Source organism: Monodelphis domestica, chromosome 1 (assembly GCF_027887165.1).
Source record: "Monodelphis domestica isolate mMonDom1 chromosome 1, mMonDom1.pri, whole genome shotgun sequence".
In the NCBI taxonomy this organism is placed as follows: Eukaryota; Metazoa; Chordata; class Mammalia; order Didelphimorphia; family Didelphidae; genus Monodelphis; species Monodelphis domestica.
In genome coordinates, this window is record NC_077227.1 from 101897652 (window position 1) to 101916455 (window position 18804).

An 18804-nucleotide genomic window follows, 5' to 3' on the forward strand; every position below is an offset into this window, starting at 1 on the left:
ATTTAGAGACTGTGTTCATATCCCAGCAGGTAGCAATATTGGACTGAGGTACACAGAAAATCAGCTCTTTGAGGTTTTTTCCAAGTCTAAGGGATGCAACAAATGAGATTTTTTTTTTGGTTCATTAAATCATTAACCACTTAATCACTAAAAACAAGACATTATGTGTTTTGCTTGAGCTAGGGTACTCCGGGAAATGGGAGGAACTCAGGCTGCCATGACAGAATCTGGCATTTGAGTGTGGGGCCTTTTAAAAATGTGACAGTCTCTAATTTTTTATTTATGTGGCACTTTCCCCCCCCCTTAACTAATCAGTGTGGCAACAGCCGTGCTGACACCCCAATGTGACAGGCGTATGAATTGCAATGAGGAATCTATACAGCGGCCAACATAGGGGAAACAAAAGCAGAGGGTATAGAGGAGGTGTTTGTAAAACAAATATTGTGACTGTTAGGAGAGTAGAATGGGAAAAAAACAAGACTCGGATTTGCCTGTGAACTCTCCAGGCCATGTGAAATGGAGCTACGGGATGGATCCTAGTTCATTTTTTACACCTTTTCCCTGGGTGGGGAGGGAGACTGGACCTTCTTTTTCCAGGCTCCTGGACTGGGCTTTCTTTCTCTTGTTGCATAACTGCCTTCCTGGGCTTAAAAACACCCACATAAAAACCTAGACTGCAAGCTACCTGAGCGGGAGCAGGCATGATGATGAGCATTCAAATGAGCAAGGCTAATGGAGAACCTGGGAGCTGGTCTTAAGCAGGGTGCAGGGAATAAAGGAGACAGGATGTGAAGGCCCGAGGATATTCATCCACAGAGGGACAAGCCCATCTTAACAAGTACAGGTTATGGTCTTAGTTGTTCTAGCAGGGGAATGGAAGAAAGAGAGCTTGTCTTCTCTTTCTAACTCCCTTCGTCATGTGCTGTCTGACCTCAGGCAAGGCAATTTAATAATCATCCTAATGCTTTATACTTCATAGTGCCTTTCATCCACGGATCTCAAAGCACTTCACAAATACCAATTCATTAACCTTCACAACCCACCCTGGGGGAGGAAGAGGGGGTGGGAGCATTCCCCCAGTGGTAGAAGCTCACAGTTGGAGGCACAGGAAAATTCAGTCCTTCTCTCAAGGTCACATGAAAGTCGGCCATGAAACAAGGACTCCGGAGCCACCGGCTTCAGATCTGCTTGATGCTGGCTGACTTTGTCACCTCAGTTTACCTGCTTTATGCTCCTGGTTTAACCTGAGCTCAGAATTCTCCATGGAGCTATAGAGTTAGAAATTCTTGAACCCCTAAAACTATATTACCCAAAATTCCTTTCTGTATTACCTAGAATCCTTTTCCTTTTTCCTGTGTCCTAGTGTGATTGTATTTAAGTTGGCTGTGACTCCTCCCACACCTTTTTTTTTTTTACTCTTGTTTTAGTCTTGACCGGGCTGAGTTCAGGTAGTTCTTTTACTTTAGTTATTAATACTAAAACTTAATAAAATGTAATACTTAGTTATTGAATATTTTTACTCTTTTTTTTTTTACTCTTGACTGGGCTTAGTTAAGGTAGTTCTTTTACTTTAGTTATTATTACTCAAACTTTATACAATGTAATAGTTATTGAATTTTTTTATACTTTTTTACTCTTGACCAGACTGAGTTCAGGTAGTTATTTTACTTTAGTTATTACTAAAACTTTATAAAATGTAGTACTTAGTTATTGAATATTAATTTTAATCTCCACAGAGCTGAGAAAGGAAGAAGTGCAGAAGGAATCCAAACACAGTATTTCCCCCCACCCCTCTTTGGAAAGTTTCTTTCAAGTGCCTTGAAGGCTGAGATGGTATACACAAAATGGCTCCACTGTGGTCCAAATGGCTTGTCAGAATGATCTCAAGAACACTTTGTTAGACCAAAAATAAAAATTCAGTGAAATGATCAACATTAAAATTATGTTCAGAGCTATAGCTAAAAATTCCAGCACTGAGAGAAATTTTAGTTGAATGTGGTAAAGGACAGACGCCAACAAGAATGGAATTGTACAACTGACATCATCATTGATTTAAAGGTGTCCCACCTGGCTCAGATCCCTAGGCGGTCTGCTCTGGTCAGTCAGGTGAAGTCATGCTGGCCCCATGATGGGGGGAAGTGAGCCCAGAGACAGCCATGGGGCCCTTGAGGATTGCAGCCAATAGTGAATAAGGAAAGGGACTTGGGGGTGGTCCTGGGTGGCATGGGGCCAGAGGACGACTGCAATGAAGAGGAAGTGAACATCTCACGTCAGTGCCCTGGAACAAAGTCTCAGTTGCCTTGTGCTAATTACAGTTCTGATTATATCCCCCAGCTTTTGGAATGAACTAACCATTTAATTCAACCAAAACGGTCAAATTGGTTTGTAAAACAACATGATAATGAGGCTTAGTAAGAATGCTTATTAATTCATGGGATCATAGATGTATAGCAGAAGGGGCCTTAAGAGGATATTGAGTCTATCCTACATGTCCAGTATTTATCCATTTATTTTTTCTCTTGTGCTCTAGGTTACTGCCAGAATGTATTCTCTGCACATTCTCCACCCTCTCCCATCTTTTTTAAACCCATGATGCCCTCCTTCTTTCCCTTTGGCCTCCTGAGCTCCAAGTCATCCTTGAAAGACTAATTCAAATGACATTTCCTTCATGAAGCTTTCCCTGATGGCCTGAATGATTGTGTTCCATTTTTTGAACCTCATATGACACTTTATTTTTCATTCATTCTAATGCACTTATAAAATAATAATATATATTACATATTTCTATGTTTGTATCCTATTCCCCTCTTAGACTGTAGATCCATGAAAAGACAGACCCTGATATCTAAACTGTGTACCTCTTCTGTCCCCTAGCAGAGTACTCTGAACACATACAATAAGTGCTTTATACATATTTGATGAATGAACAAATGAAGCAGTTGATTTAAACCAAGCCCAGGTATGTGCTGTCGGCTGCATCTTTCCATCAGTGCCACCCCAGTCTTACCTGCATAATTGCACATCCCATCTAGTTCAATGTTAAAGAGTCAGTCAGTCCCTGTATGAAGCTAAAGTGATTAATATGCCTCCTCCTACTGAGTATGCAATAGGGGCAATAAATCCTTAAGATTTCTGAACATACTACATCAATCACAAATCAGAGTAAGACAACAAACACTTATTAATCACCTACTCTGGGCCAAAGAGCTAAGTTGCAAACATTTCATGTGTTAGGGGAGTTTCTCTTTTGTCCATGTACTGGACAAAAATGAGATTCACAAGCATTCTGGAATCCCCAGGGATTCCTCAGGGAGGGGAGCCAGGATTTGAGGTAGAAGAAGGACTAGATAAGTACAGGGCACGTACTTGGGGGGCAAGGGGGGACTGGACATCTTTTCATAAGAGTGAATGGATAGAGCTAGTTTAGTTCACAAGAGACCTTTGGCTATGACTAGGACAACCTTAGGGCACCAGATGGCACAGTGGATGGCATGTTGGTTCTAGAGCCAGGAAGATTCATCTTTCTGAGTTCAAATCTGACCTCAGTCACTCACTAGCTATGTGACCCTGGGCAAGTCACTTAACTTGCTTGCCTCAGTTTTCCTCATCTGTCAAATGAGCTGGAGAAGGAAATGGCAAACCACTTTAGTATCTTTATCAAGAAAACCCCAAATGGGATCACAAAGAGTTAGATAGGACTGAAAACAACTAAACAACACCAAAAGGACAATCTAAATTCTGGAAGCAAAAAATCCAAATCACTGACAACATGTAGAGTTAGAGAGGAATACTCCCTTCCCACAGCCACCAAAGAAGGTTGCTATTCGATGGTCTAATTTTTTTTCCAAGTTCAAATCAATAAGCATTTATTAAGTACCTAATGTGTACAAGAAACTGTTGTAGGTACTAGAGATGCAAAGACAAAATTGAAATATTCTATATCCTACTTTGCCAGTATGAACTAATGATATGAGAAGGATCCCTATTAATGGCAATTATATTACATTTATTTATTATCATTATTACTATATTAATTATAATCTGATCATCTCTATGATCTCTAAAGACTTGCATTTTATGCTTATTGCCTGTTTAGACAATTCTCTTCTGAGAACAAGGGCTGCTTTTTACCTTTTTTAAAAAAAATCTTCAGCTCTTAGCACAGTACCTGGAACATACACACACACACACACACACACACACACACATATATATATATATATATGTATGTATGTATGTATATATGTTAGCATCCTTGGCTAGTTCTTTCTTAGTAACATGAAGGAGAGAACTGCATTTACTAATTTCTGTCCACATATGCAAATCTAACTGCTTACTCCAAAGCTAAACATCCCTGCTTAAAACATCCAGATAATTGGACTAAATTGGTAGATAGAAAAGTCCCTTGAGGGAAAAGGCAATGTAGAGTAGTGGGCAGAAAATAGGGTTTGTAGCAATGAGGATCTGAGTTCAAGTCTCCTGACCCCACCCAAAATACTAGTTATGATACCTTGGCACAAGTCATTTCACCTCTTAATGAATGAGGAAATTTTTGATGATTAAAATGCAAAATGTCAACCTGGATGGGCAGAGGGAATTTCCTCACTTGGGAGTTCCCTTTACTAGTGAAATTACAGCTTTAGTTATAGCCTCTCATTGATATACAATGTCTTACAAAAGAGTAGGAGCTTAATAAATGCTTTTGGGGAACTGAATGATAATATTCTTAAGTTATCTGGAACACAGCCTGAGCTTTTCACTCACTAATCTTACTAGGAGAAGCACTTGAGAAATTCACCCCTCCCCCTAGCCCCCATCACCCCCTCCCCAACTTTGCCTGGAGTAAACATGGTACTTGGATCTCTGTGGCACTCCCTTGAACACTACAGCTTTACTTTGAAAAATTCACACGCACTTTTCATACACTGCAGGTGTTCATTAAAGCCTAAATTCCAATTCTTTAAAACTCCATTTCTTTTCATTGAAGACACCAAACCTTAGCCGTTCCGGGAGACTGAGGCCGAAATATTCCTCTGTGATGACTCACCCCTTCTTTCCATCTTTCTTTCTCTGCTGCATTCAATTACCTCCCTTCCCATTTGTGGAGACAAAAGAGAAAATTCTATGACAACTGGACTCCATCCAGGAGCACAGGGGAAAATGAACTGAGCCAGACAATAGATGAAAAGTGTACAACAAAAGAATTAACTCAAATGAAACTGCTTAATAACCCTTTGGCTGGACCTGGCAGGTCACTGCTCGGCCTTTTGTTTTTGACTGGTCTGAAAAATCCTCTTTGGGATGCAGCCACAGAGTAAAATCAGGCATTGGCAAATATGTTCTGAAAAACCATAAGGAAATATTACCCACTATCCTATCACCTAAGAAGAAAAGTCACAGCTTTAATTATTCTAGGAGGAGCTCAATAAATGCTGGTGGAAATGAATTTAATTAAGTTTACTCTTCTCACCTTTTCCCCATACCCATGTTTATAGGAGAGGCAGTGTGGCATAGTAAATAGAGATATTATCTTAAAACTAGCAAGACCTGTGTTCCAATCACACTTCTCATACATGCTAGCTGTGTGGCTTTTGGACACTTAACATCGCAGTAATCGTAGGAGACTTTCTAAAACTATAAATATTAGAGAAGACGCATCTCTAATTAGAGGGAATTTCTTCTCTAGAGAATTCTCAATATAAATAAAATCAAGAGGTCTCAGACCCTATTATTTCTGTCTTCCCCTTTGATTCTAGAAACAGAATTTGGTAAACAATAATATAAGGGACTTCTCTGGCCTGGTCAAGGCCAGGAGCCAACAGACATCTCATTTGTTCTTTTCGTTAATTCCTAAAAGACATATTAAGTGTCCAATAATATGTCCAGTATTAGATACTGTGAGGAATACAGAAATAAATAAGGTCCGGGTCCTGGTCTCCAAAAGCTTACAAGGGAGGGGAAAAGAAATATAATTACAAAGAATAAAACTGGAACATTTAGATGTCATTTAGTCTGACCTCATTATTTACAGATGAAGAAACTGAGCCTCAGAAAAAGAAAGTGACATCCAAAAATTCTATTAGGGGTAGAACTGGAATTGGGAACTAGATCTTCTGTATCCAGAGCCAATGTTCTTCCCACAATACCGTGGTGTCTTTATATTTTATTTTTACTAGACCTGTGATTTCATTGGTGTAAGGAGTACACTGCAGCTTCTAGGTTTGCCAGTAATAATTGAATACCTTAGAGCAGTATCAGTATAGTATCTGTTCTGAGGTCACTACAAAGAGAAGTGTTTTCTCTAAGTCATGTTAGTATTATAATTTACATTGACAAAGCTCTTTGCAGTTTGCAAAGTTCTTTCCTCATAGCAACCTTGGGAGGTAAACAGCTGGTCTCACTTTAGAGATGAAGAGACTAAGATTTGGAGAGTTTGTAAAGTTGCTATTCTCTCATAGACTCATAGATAGAAAGTGATAGAACTGGAATTGCAACCCAGATAATGGGATCTAATGACTCCCACACCATTAGTCAAGAGAATTCTAAAATGTTAGAGCTGGAAGGGAATCATCTACTTCAATTACCTTATTGCTGATGTTATTTGTCCTTAATTTTAGAATAAGACCAATGACATCATGATGAAGGATATTTTGACTTGCAAGTTGCATGAAATAATAAGCCTCATTCTGTCTTCCAGAAGTTGACTGGCACATCTTATTGACTATCTACAAAATAGAAGATGATTTGGTAGGAAATTAGATAATGCAAATCAGTTGTTCAGTTGATGACTCTGTGACTCCTTTTGGGGTTTTCTTGGCAAAGATAACAGACTAGTTTGTCACTGTCTCCTCCAGTTTATTATAGATGAGAACACTGAGGCAAACAGGTTTAAGTGACACATGTGGGGTTATACAGCTAGTAAGTGTCTGAAGTCATATTTGAACTCAGGAAGATGAGTTTTCCTTCAAGAAGATGAGGACCTGCATACTATCTGCTGTGCCACCTAGTTGCTTCTCAGTGCAAATTAGTAGTCTCTTTTTAAACTTCAGACTTCTGGCACATTTTCAATGGTTTTTCTCATTCCCTATTTCCTGGCCAGGTTACTTTGTCCCCAAGATATTCCATCATTATGGTCCTTTTGAGGAATATTCTCTTTTGTGTCCCCCTCCCCTCAAGAACTTTAGGGGCTATCTAAGCAATAGTCACAGACATAATGTAATGCATTGATGGGTAGCAGAGACTTAAAATCCAAATATCCTCCAACTTTTCACTTGCTCCCAAAAGTTTATCTTGTGGTAAGAGGAATGGAGTTTTCTTGTTGTAGAGTATTTTCTAGGTATAGAGTATTTCCTTCTCATCATAACTGATGTGGTTAAGGAAGACCCAGAATATATAATCATCAGGTATGAAGTAGGTGATTAGAAATTTGTCTACAATCTCATATTATGTAGTCACAAAGAAGGGATTTTAATATGTAAATAAGATTCACTAGACTTGGACTCTTTATCTGGTGTGAACACTTCTCTAAAGAATCAAGAGTGGGCTCAGCGGATTGAAAACCAAGCCTAGAGGCAGGAGGTCCTAGGTTCAAATTTGACATCCAGCAAGGAGCAGAGGCATACCTTCAGAGCAAGTCAAGGGAAGAAGCAGTTTCAGGGAACATGACCGTTCATGACTGAGAGGATTGCCAAAAATGAACTCAAGAAAAAAAGTGTACTCTGGGTCCTTGGCTGAGTGTCCCACCTAGAAACTAAGTTGCACCCAAGTGAAGCTCTGTGAGAATTCTACAAAGAAAGAAAGATCTTGTAGGCCTTGCAGTAACGGGATTTGTGAGTTACATTTTGATACATATGCCTCATTATCAATGTACTTTACTTGGAGCCCACTCTTCCCATGGACAGTATGTATACTTATGGGAGAGTATTTCCCTGATTTAAAGGGAAGGGGAGGTTTTATATCAACTATTCCTACTATATCATCTTTACTAAAAGATAATTGTTCATTGACTGGTCATTTATATGAAGCATTTTGGTTCATATACTATATAGTAAGAGTAACCACCCACAGGATTATCCCATTGAATGTGATACAACAGTCATCCTATAAAGATTCAATTTGTAAACAAGCTGAAGAAGTAGATCAAAAGAGGTGCTACAGAAACAAAAACTTTCAGTATATCATTGAGTCTCCTTAACTGAGTGTCAAAGACCAAAGCATCTTGACTGACACTCAAAAAACTTAGTTTTAGCCCATTAGGCAAAAAGGGATCATAAGAAGAAAATGTCTTTTGGTGTTCTAGATCTTGGAGAGCTAGCCTTTCATAGAACCATAGGACCACAGATCTAAATTTTGAAAGGTCCCCTTAAGGCCACCTAATCAAATTCCTTATTTTCAAGATGAGTAAACCAAGGCTCAGGGAAGTTAAATGATTTGCCCAAGGTGACACTGGTAGTAAACATCAAAGAGAATATTTGAACTCAGATCCTAAGACAGTGAAGCCAGTGGTATTTCCACTGTAGCAATTTCAATTTTGTTATGGTTCTATCAGCATTTAATAATAGTGCCTCATGTATAGATATTTAAGGAATGTTTCTTAAATTAAATGGAACGGAATATATCAAATCAAATGGTTATGTCAACAGATACCGCAAAAAAGCCTTTAATAAAGTCCTCAACATTCATTACTGTTAAAAACAAGAACAACCACATATCATTAGCATTAAAGGGCCATCTTCTAATATAATAACAAGTGTATATTTAAAATTTTAAGTATTAATATTTTCAATAGAAGAAAACAATAGAAGCTCAAACAGTATAGGAAAAAAAAAAACAAGATGTCATTTCCTTCATGTTGTTCGACATATTTCTAGAAATAGGATTAAGATGAGAAATAAATGAAACCCCTAAACATTAGCAAAGAAGAAAAAATTATCCCAAATCATTGACATCATGACAATTCACTTAGAAAACTATGGGGAATCAATGAAGAAAGTAATGAAGCTAATTAATAGCTTCAGCAATGTATCAGGATACAAAACGGCAACATCAAAGTAAAAAGCCTTGCCAATTATCTGATTAATTTCATCAGTGTAGACTATACATACAGATAATTCTTCATAGTCCCAGCTATTGCTACATTAATATTTTAGATTAGAAATCCTTCTCCAGTCCTACTTTAAATTCACTTTAAACCTCTCTTTCTGATCTTCTAATTGTTTGAGTATTTTTTTTTAATTTTTTTTAGATTTTCCATTTTCTATTCCCTGGTGCTCTCACTTTTATTAGCATAACACTGCACAATATGTTCTGTTTATTATTTTCATTTCTTCTGATTTTGCTTTGATTAAACCTGGTCATTTGCTATTTTATTAGTTTATTTTTCAGTTCTCTCCTTTTTAATGAAATTAGTACAGAAGTTAACAATTTTATTATTCTTTTCAAAGAATCAGCTTTTAAATTTGTTATTTCCATAGATGTTTTTGGTTTCCTATTTGTCTATTCCCCCTCATTTTAATATCTTCTCTTTTGTGCTTATTTTAAGTTTGCTAATTTTTTGGTTTTAAATTTTTTAAAAGTATAAGTGCATTAATCTTTATTTTTAAAATTTTGTTATTGTATGTTTGTAAGAACATGATTTCCCCCCTGAGAAATGTTTTAGCTGCATCCCCCAAATTTGAGTATGTTATTTCAACATTATTTTCTTTAACATTGTTATTGATCATTTCAATGATTTTTCTTTATCTACTATTTAGAATTTTATAGTTAAATCTCTATTTGCATTTGTATCTTTTTTGTATATGTGTGGTTCCTGAATTAACTACTATTTTTATTGTTTCATAGTCTATTAAGGAACTTTTAACTATTTCTCCTTTTTACATCTGTTTGCTGTATCTCGGCCTTAGAGCATGTCATTTTTTGTAAAGGTATCATATAGTGCTGAGAAATATGTATATACCCCTGCTATTCTGTTTAGATGTCATAATTTTTTAATTTCTATTTTCTCCTGTAATTTGTCAATTCCATTTTCCTTTTTATTTATTTTTCTGTTAGATTTATCCAAAAGAAAGGGATATGTAAGTCTGTCCCTATTGTGTTACTATCTACATATTCTTTCCTTTATGAAATTGAATGCTAAGGCACTCAGAGTATGTAAATTTACTATTGCCATCATTTTGCTTCTTTTTCCTTTCACTGTAATATAGTTTTCTTCTTTATCTCTTTTTTATTTTTTAAATGTTTGTTTTTTATTTGTCAGCTAGCATAATTATAATTCTTACTTTTTTGGATTCAATCGATGTGTAGTATTATTCCCCATCCCTTAGTTTCATTTTGTATGTGTTTTTGTTTTTTAAATGTGTTTCTTTTTTTTTTCAAACCCTTACCTTCTGTCTTAGAATTAATACTGTATATTGTTTCCAAGGCAGAAGAATAGTAAGGCTAAACATGGGGGTTAAGTGACTTGCCCAGAGTCACACAGCTAGAAAGTATAGAAAGCCAGATTTGAACCCAGGGTCTCCTGCCTCTCAGCCTGGCTCTCAATTCACTGAGTAACCTAGCTGTCCTATCAGACTTTAAAAAAAAAATTGTTTAGTTTATTCGCATTCCAATATATGAAATTAGGTTTATATTTTCCTTCTGTATAATTGTTTTTAAGTTATACCTTTTCCCTCTTTTGCTATAAACACAATACTAGCCTAGCCATACATACACACATAACATGTATTATATATGACTATATATGTAAATATATATCTACATATGTGTATATATACACATATATGTATATATGTACATATTGATATACAATTGTATGCTTCAATTTTCCCTAACAGGACCCCTCCAGCTTAATTAATTAATCTGTTTCCCTCATTTCCCTATAAACATATCACTCATCATGTCCATAGTGTTATTCCTCTTTCCCAGAATGCCCTTCATTCTTCTCTTCACTTATCCAAGTCCAACACATCCTTCAGAACTCAACTGAAGTAGAATCTCTTTAGTACTTCAGGTCTCTACCACTCATCTTAGTACCTAATTATAAACTACCTTGTTAATGGCCACTAATTGCTTTGTATTAGTCTTATTTTCCCTCAATTGGATTAGATTCCTATAAATCTTGGACCTGGAAGGCCACTCAAGACATCTACTAGTCTCCTCCCTACCTTTAGACAATCCAACACCCGGCTCGTTTATAGAATACTGAAGGAATTGTTCTATTCAAGTATGGCTTTGTATTCTAACAGTACAAAAAGAAAAAGACTTTTGGTCTGGAAGGGCACTGAGTGTAGTTGTTATTATCTCAAGAAAAATCAATAAGTTTCTAATCCATCACTTTATGAGGTCCTGACGTCAATTGAGAAAATTTAAATTCTACCAGCTTAACATCCTCTTAAGTCTACAGACCTGAACATACAAGTTGAGGCAATATCATCAGGCTGAGTCAGGCTAATAAATCATTTCCTTTCTGGAGCCCAGAACCATGCTTTAAGGTATTAACATATATTATTTGCCTGCTGTCTTCTAGATGATATGTTGAGTGAACAGACAAAGAACAAGCTATATAAACAACACATTTCATATTCCAAAGGATAGGGTGGAGTCATATGCTCTTCGTGGCATAACTAGTAGTTGGTCCAAGGTGCCAAAGGATAGATAGAATTTCCTTTACAAAGTCTTTCAATGGATTATATCTGGACTTAGGGCTGAGAGGTGCTGATTAAACACACTCAGAATGAAGCCACAAATTTATAAAATTCCAGGGTTAGATATGATCTCAAGGGCCACCATTCAGTCCAACCCATACCTAAACAAGAATCCTCTCTAGAGCATCTCCAGCAAGTAGTTATCTAAGCCTTCAGCCAGAAGAGCTCTAATGAGGGAGAAGCCACTATCTACCCAGGCAGCCCATTTCACTCTTTGGCAGTTCTAATTGTTAGCAATTGTTTTTCTTCCATTAAGCCTAATGTACACCTGTGCAAATTCCACTCATTCTCCTTCATTTTGCTCCAAGGAGCCAAGAACAAGGTTAATCCCTCTTCCACATAATAACCCTCTAAATACTTGAAGACAGCTATTATGTCTCCTGTAAGCACTCTATTTTTAGGACTAAGCATCTCTAGTTCCTTTAACACATCCTTGGGTGGCATAGTCTCAAGATTTCTCCCCAATCTACCTGGATCCAGGAATGGAAGACTTTTTCCATGTCTAAAATGATATTTCACTTATACCATATCAGAAAATGTTTGACTTCAAAAGATTTTTAAAGTAAGAATTGCCAACCAGTTCTTATTGAACAAAGAAGTCAGGGTGAAGACAGAGGCTGAAGGTGTATATCTAACTGGGGAATACACAAGAGAATCTCATTGAGATTGGTGATATCCTAAGAACATAGGGAATTAAGCATATCAAAATTGAAGGTTAGGAATGAGGGAGTCAGAGACTGTTCAAAGGAAAGATAGGTTGTAAATATATATGCTCTTAGCCCTTTCCTTCCAAATTTTATGATCAAACCAAACCACTGATGGGATTTAGAGATCTGACATTTGCCTTGAAATCCAAAAGGCTTGGGTTCAAATCTGACCTCAGATACCCTTTACTATGCGATTCTGGGTCAGTCATTTAATCTTTATTTCCTCTGTGCCTCACCTTCGTCTATAAAATAAGGATGTCTGGACTTAATAGCTTCTAAGTCCCTTTTAGTTCCAAATCTATGATCTTGTGGTACTTTGCTGCTATGTATTGAGAATTTTAAGCAGAATCCCTGACAGAAACCCAAGGGTCTACCCTACATTTCTTCTCCCTTAATCCTCTGTGTGGTTTCACTAGCATCAGGAAAAGGTATAATGGGAAACAATCCCAAACATATTTAATTCATCATTACTCCTAAACTTTCTAACCCCAAGAAAACATGACAATTGGGGTAAGAATAGAGAAAAACAGACTGATTCTATCTATTCCTAGTCTCTGGTAAAAAAAAAAACAATAGCTCAATAAACATAAGACTTGCAAATTGCCTTTTCTCATACATAGTAGCTTTAGCTTTGTGTCAACCTGAAAAAAAGGGAAAACCCCAATGTTTTGTTTAACCAAAGTCATTAAAATATCCTGTAACAGTCTGTTTCACTCAGCAAGAGACTAGTAAATTTACTGTTAGATAATATTGCAACATCACATTACTCGGTGTTTACTGAAGAATCTCTCTCTCTTTATATATATATTTATTTATTTATCTCCTTCCATCATATATCTATTTCTCATCTATCATCCATCCATCTTTCTCTATCAAACAAATATGAATAACCTCTATTACTGTCATAGCAATGTCATAGTATTTCTATACATAAAACTGTCAGAATTCATTTTCTGTCAAAAGGTATGCTATGTGACAGAGCCTAAACATTCCAAGGTTTGAGTTACATAGATAAAAAAATAATTAAAGAGAAACAATCACAATTAGAATATGAATCTAGTCGTGTGGATGCTCCTTGAGGATAGGAACTATTTTCATTTTTATCTTTGTATCAATAACTCCTAGAAGTGTCCCTGATACATAGTAGATATGCTTGTTAATAAATATTCATTGAATTAAATTAATCAATTCCTTGACTCTGGGAAGATGAAGAGAAAGATGGACTCTCAATACTAAACATATAAATTATGGCTCTATAGCATGCCCTATAGCTCTCATAACCATGGTTGTTTCTATACTACAATACAAAGTACATATATATATATATATATATATATATTCAAAAACTCACTAAATTTAGTTTATCAAATGGAGAAAAAAGCAGTTGCTTTGGAGGAAGAAAGGTTATCGCTCAATCCAGTTGTTTAGGATGACACAGACGCCAAGAAAAAACAAGGGGAAGTCCTACTTGAAGCAATGAGCTTATGGAGCCAACTACCCAAAGAAATGGTCTTGGCAAGAGTAGAATTGGATTCAGAGTTTGGAAACAATTATGAATAATTGAGCCATAAATGTCCATTAAGAGAAGCTGATATAGACCTAATCTTTAAAAGTCACATCAGGAGAAACTACTGTTGGAAATAGAATGCCTGAGCTAAACATGGATCTCATGTCTGAGCCAAGATGGCAGCTCCTAGGTTCCTATATAGCTTTGACTTTGTTTAGGAAGATGAATGGAATTACAGATCCTTTGTCTAGAAGTGCATTTTTTTGGTGGGGGGGGGCAGGAAATAGGTTGAAAATGAAGATAGGTAGTATGTGGTCCTGTAACTTCATTTATATAACTCAATAAGCAATGAGTAGTTATTAAATTGCCTACTATAGGCCAGGAACTTTGCTGATGGCAGGGAGATTCCCTGGAAAGAAAGTCTCTCTGACAATGCTGCATCTCTCTAGAACCTTTAGAAGAATCTATAAATAATATATAGAGAGTTAGGAATCTATATAGAAGAGGAGTAAGATTAAAGGTCCTGAAGGCCTTTTCCTGAGGACCTTTAAGGATATCTCATACTTTGACAGCAGAGAATGGAGGTTGGAAAATGCAGTTATCACTGTCACTCTCTTAGTTCCTACAGATAGAAATTTCTATCAGAACAACCCTGTGTATCACATTAAAATATTTGGTAACCTAGGAATATGCCTAGAAGAGGGTTATTCAGATAAAATAGAGCTCTGTGCCTAACATTTCTCAAGTACTTGAAAAGTTTCCCTTGGGAGAGTGTTGTGTTCAAAATGTTGGTCCTTCCCAAGGGCCCTAACCCACCATTTGTATTCTTAGCTACGCATATACTTGTCTGGCCCTGTTGATGGTTGGTTCCAACATACACTTGTCCTCACCTAGTTACATAAAACCAGAGTGAGTATCAACTGCCCTGTCCTAGGATCAGTGGTCATAACCCTATTGTAATGTGCATATTGATATAGAACTCTGGTTTGGTACTCCAATCCTGCCTTCTTGAGACCTGCTATTGGTCTAGGCTGAGGTAGAGAATGAAATCCATCTAGTTTGTTTGGGAGCTTCTTGTTATCTCCTCGCTGAAATCTCCTCCTGTCTTCTCCCCTCATCTCCTGAACCTCGGACCCAATTCCATTGTATTGACTTCTCTACAGTACCCAACCTTCTGCTTCTTGCCTACACAGAGCCCCTCCATTTCCCCAAGATCCCATGTGTCTAGACATATACTTGCTTCCTTGTCTCTTCTGGACTGCTTTTTTACTGTTTCCCAAGAGTTGGTGTACCACATTATTTAAGGAGAGGTAATCTTTATTATATTAGAAAAGATGACAAATCTATCCCTTTATTTTTAGTCTAGAGCTTTATATTTACAAAACAACATATGCACTCATTGATTGTCATGCAACTCTGTGAGTGAGGCAGTAAAAACATCATTTTTGCCCCTATTTTAAATATGAAAAAATTGGAAGATTTAGAGATTTTTCCAAGGTCAAATAGCTAATAAAATGGGGAGAGATGGGTCTTGAAACCACATTCCTGACTCCATGTTCATCTTTCTCCTCCATCATATTGGTTCCCCTCAAATGTCTTCAGAAAGCTTATGAGGTGAGTTTTTAAAAATCCCAGCTGAATAATTCAGTGTGTGTGTGTGTGTGTGTGTGTGTGTGTGTGTGCTTGATACTTTTCATCATGGAATAGTGGATAGAGTGCTGTGTTTAGAGCTAGGAAGAACAGGGCTCCCCTACAAAATCACATTCTTTAAATATTCACATAATTTGAAAGTAAGCGATGAAAACAACCTGGCCATTTTTCTTTTGTTCCCTCTTGTCCCAAATTCCTGATTTATATTCTATACAGCATCATTTCAGCTGCAGGAGAACCACAGATTTATAGCTGAAATTTAGCTGGTGGAAATGGGATTTGAAACTGTTGCCCTGACTATTGCTAATAATATCTGACTTGATCCACCTGTTGACTTATTTTTCCTACAAAGCTGAAATTAGGGGCTCATGCTACCTGACCATTTCCTTTTAGGGATTATACTAAATTCTAACACTTTGAAGGTGTGGTAAGACAGACTGGAACATAAAGATGAATGTGGGAATCAATAAGTAAAAGTATTTATATCCTACTTGGGGAAAATGGGCTTTTGTTGGCACCCGAATATAACAGGAGTGGCTTCACAGGCTAAACAGTGGTTAGCCGTTGACGCTAAATATGTTATTCCTGGTCCAATTTAGACACAACAAGGTTATAGTCTGGGAAAGACTATTTTTTCCCAAAATTTGCCCAAACCCAAAAAGATGGACATAGAGTCTTTGGAGGTGAAGGGAAGTTCAGCAAAGGACCAGAGTGGCCAGGCTGTTAGGACAGTAACAGGTGTTAGAAAAGCTGAGAGGACTAAAGGATCCCAGGATGGCATGCCCCTTCCCATAGATCCTTCAAAGAAAATCAGCGTTGAAGGCCATGACAATTATCACCAAAATAATTCATTGGAAAGTGAAAAATTCAACAAATTGACCAGCCAATCAGTCTGCTGGGTTCCCCCCCACCCCCCATCTCACAGAATTCTCTGAATGAATTGTTGATTTGGGTACAACATAAGTAGGCCTGAAAAGTATATACATAAAGGAATCCTTTCCCCACTGTCCACATCGTCCTATTGTTGAACTAAATGGTTTTAAGATTTTCTTTGCTGCAAAGGTATCAAATTTGTGGGCTGTATAATTCTCCCTAGGGCTTCCGAACCAGATGAAAATGTCATTTGGACATATTTTTAAAATAAATAAAAATACAATTATATATATATATATATAATATTAATATGTGGTTTTCTAAGTCAATATGTGGCCTACAGAGATCCATATGTATGGTTTCTTCCCTTTCTCCCTCTGCATTTGAATTTTGCATCACTACTTTATAGGACTGAAAATTTAGCATCTAAAACCAACAAAAGCAACAACCAAAAAAAAATCTTCTAAAAACCCCAAACTTCAGCATTTCCAAAATTTTGCTGTAAATGCCCAACTGGTTAGAAGGTCAATTAAATTAATTTTGGTTCTATTCAATACAGTATCAATTAAATAGCTATGTCCAAAGCACTTTGTTAATAATGCAGTAGCATGAAGGAAAGCTGTCTACAAAAAGCTGATGGGGAAAGGGAAAGATCATTTTTTTAAGTTCCAGGCACTGTGCTATGGACTATGAATGTTATCTAATTGGATAGAATAATGGTGACTAATTTAAGAGCAGCTGTAATTTCTCTAGTACCTTTCTTTAGCAGCATTAGTCTTAGAAAATCTGAGAGATGATGTCACTCCTGACACTAACTCTGTCTTATCCTGAGCAATTCAACTGCTCGGAGGCCTCAGTTTACATATTTGTCAAAGGGGGCCAACAATACCTTCCCTTTAAGGTTCTAGTGAGAATTTCAAAGTCTAGAGAGGTCAAGAGACTTACTGCAGGTTACAGAGATATTAAGTAGGAGAACCAGGGTCTCTAATTCCAAATATAGGACTCTTTCCACCATGGCAAACTGCCTCCTTATGCAAGACCCTTTGTAACTATAGTTATTGAAATGCATTATCTTTAAATAAATAAATAAAATCATTAAATGCATTATCTAAATGTATTCTTACTGTCACTTCCCTGTATGAGTTAACTCCTTCAGTAGAATATAAGCTCACTGAGGACAGGGATTGTCTCACTTTTGTATTTTATTCTCCACATCTAGCACAGGGTTAGACACATAGTAGGATCTTAATAAATATTGACTGACTAGTTTGTCTCACTTTTGCAGTTTATTCCCCACATCTAGCCCAGGGTTAGATGCCTAGTAGGTCTTAGTAAATATTGACTGATAAAATTGTTACTTTTGTATTTTATTTTCCATGTCTAGCACAGTAAGACCCATAGTAGGTCTGAATAAATATTGATTGATTAGATTGTCTTACTTTTGTATTATATTCTCCATGCCTAGCAGAGTCAGGCACATAGTTAAAATCTTCAGTGTATTTTTCATTCATCCATTCATCTGTGTCTGGGTCAGACATGTTTCCTGAATTAAAGCTACAGGAGAGAGAATTTTCAGATGGAGAAAGTGAGGCACACAGAGACACACTTGGTGGAGTCAAATTCACATTTTCTCACTCCCAGGCTGAGTCTTTCAGCTGCCACTGAAGTCTGTCACTGCCTCGATTGGATTCAAAAATAAGAGAGCAGTCACTGTAACGAAGGCCCCTCTTGGGGAACAGGGCTCAGAGACACTGTCTTACAGGTGGAGAATTCCCTGTGTGGGCCCATTTTGCTGCTGATATCAGGGTGTAGCTGCCCAAGTCAGCAAGCAGTCTTTGGTTGACCTTTTATGTTCACCAATATCTAAACCTTGGGTGGATGTTCAGTCATGGAAAAGGCCAAAATGCCTTCAGGTGAGGACAGAGTGTCGAAAATAAATGCTTCTCAAAAATTTTCCATTGCAGGCAGCCTGGAGACCAGCACAGTCAGTCAGGACTTCTAAAGGTTGGCATCCTCTTTTTCTTCCCTGCACAGCATGCTTTTATTGCTTCAGTATAACTGGGAAAAGGCAAAAATAAAGCAAAATAATAAAACAACCAAGAAACGAACACATACAGATACACACACACAGAGACACACACACAGCTCAGAGAAGCCTCTATGATTAAGCCCTAAAGGGCTGGTTGCTAATCACTGTGGATGGGAGAAGTCCTCCATCAGGATCCTGCCTTGTTTTCCACTGGTTTGTTAAAACTGGTACAAAGCCCTTCCCTCCCCCACAAACACACCTCAACCTTTTGCTTTGTTCCCCAGAGCACAGACACCAGAGCTGCTCAGAAATAGCTGAGAGCTGGGCCACGTTCTG

General features: G+C 37.2%; 1 long non-coding RNA gene across 1 annotated transcript in view; it reads right to left on the bottom strand.

Annotated features, from left to right (window-relative positions):
- The window catches only part of LOC103096676 (uncharacterized), a 39495-nt gene that overhangs the window by 14687 nt on the left and 6004 nt on the right, over positions 1–18804 (bottom strand). Inside the window, exons 4-5 of the long non-coding RNA XR_001626162.2 lie at positions 17879–18497; positions 6585–6725 (exon numbers count right to left, since the gene is read on the bottom strand). This is a non-coding gene — a long non-coding RNA (uncharacterized LOC103096676). The remainder of the gene's footprint in view (positions 1–6584; positions 6726–17878; positions 18498–18804) is intronic.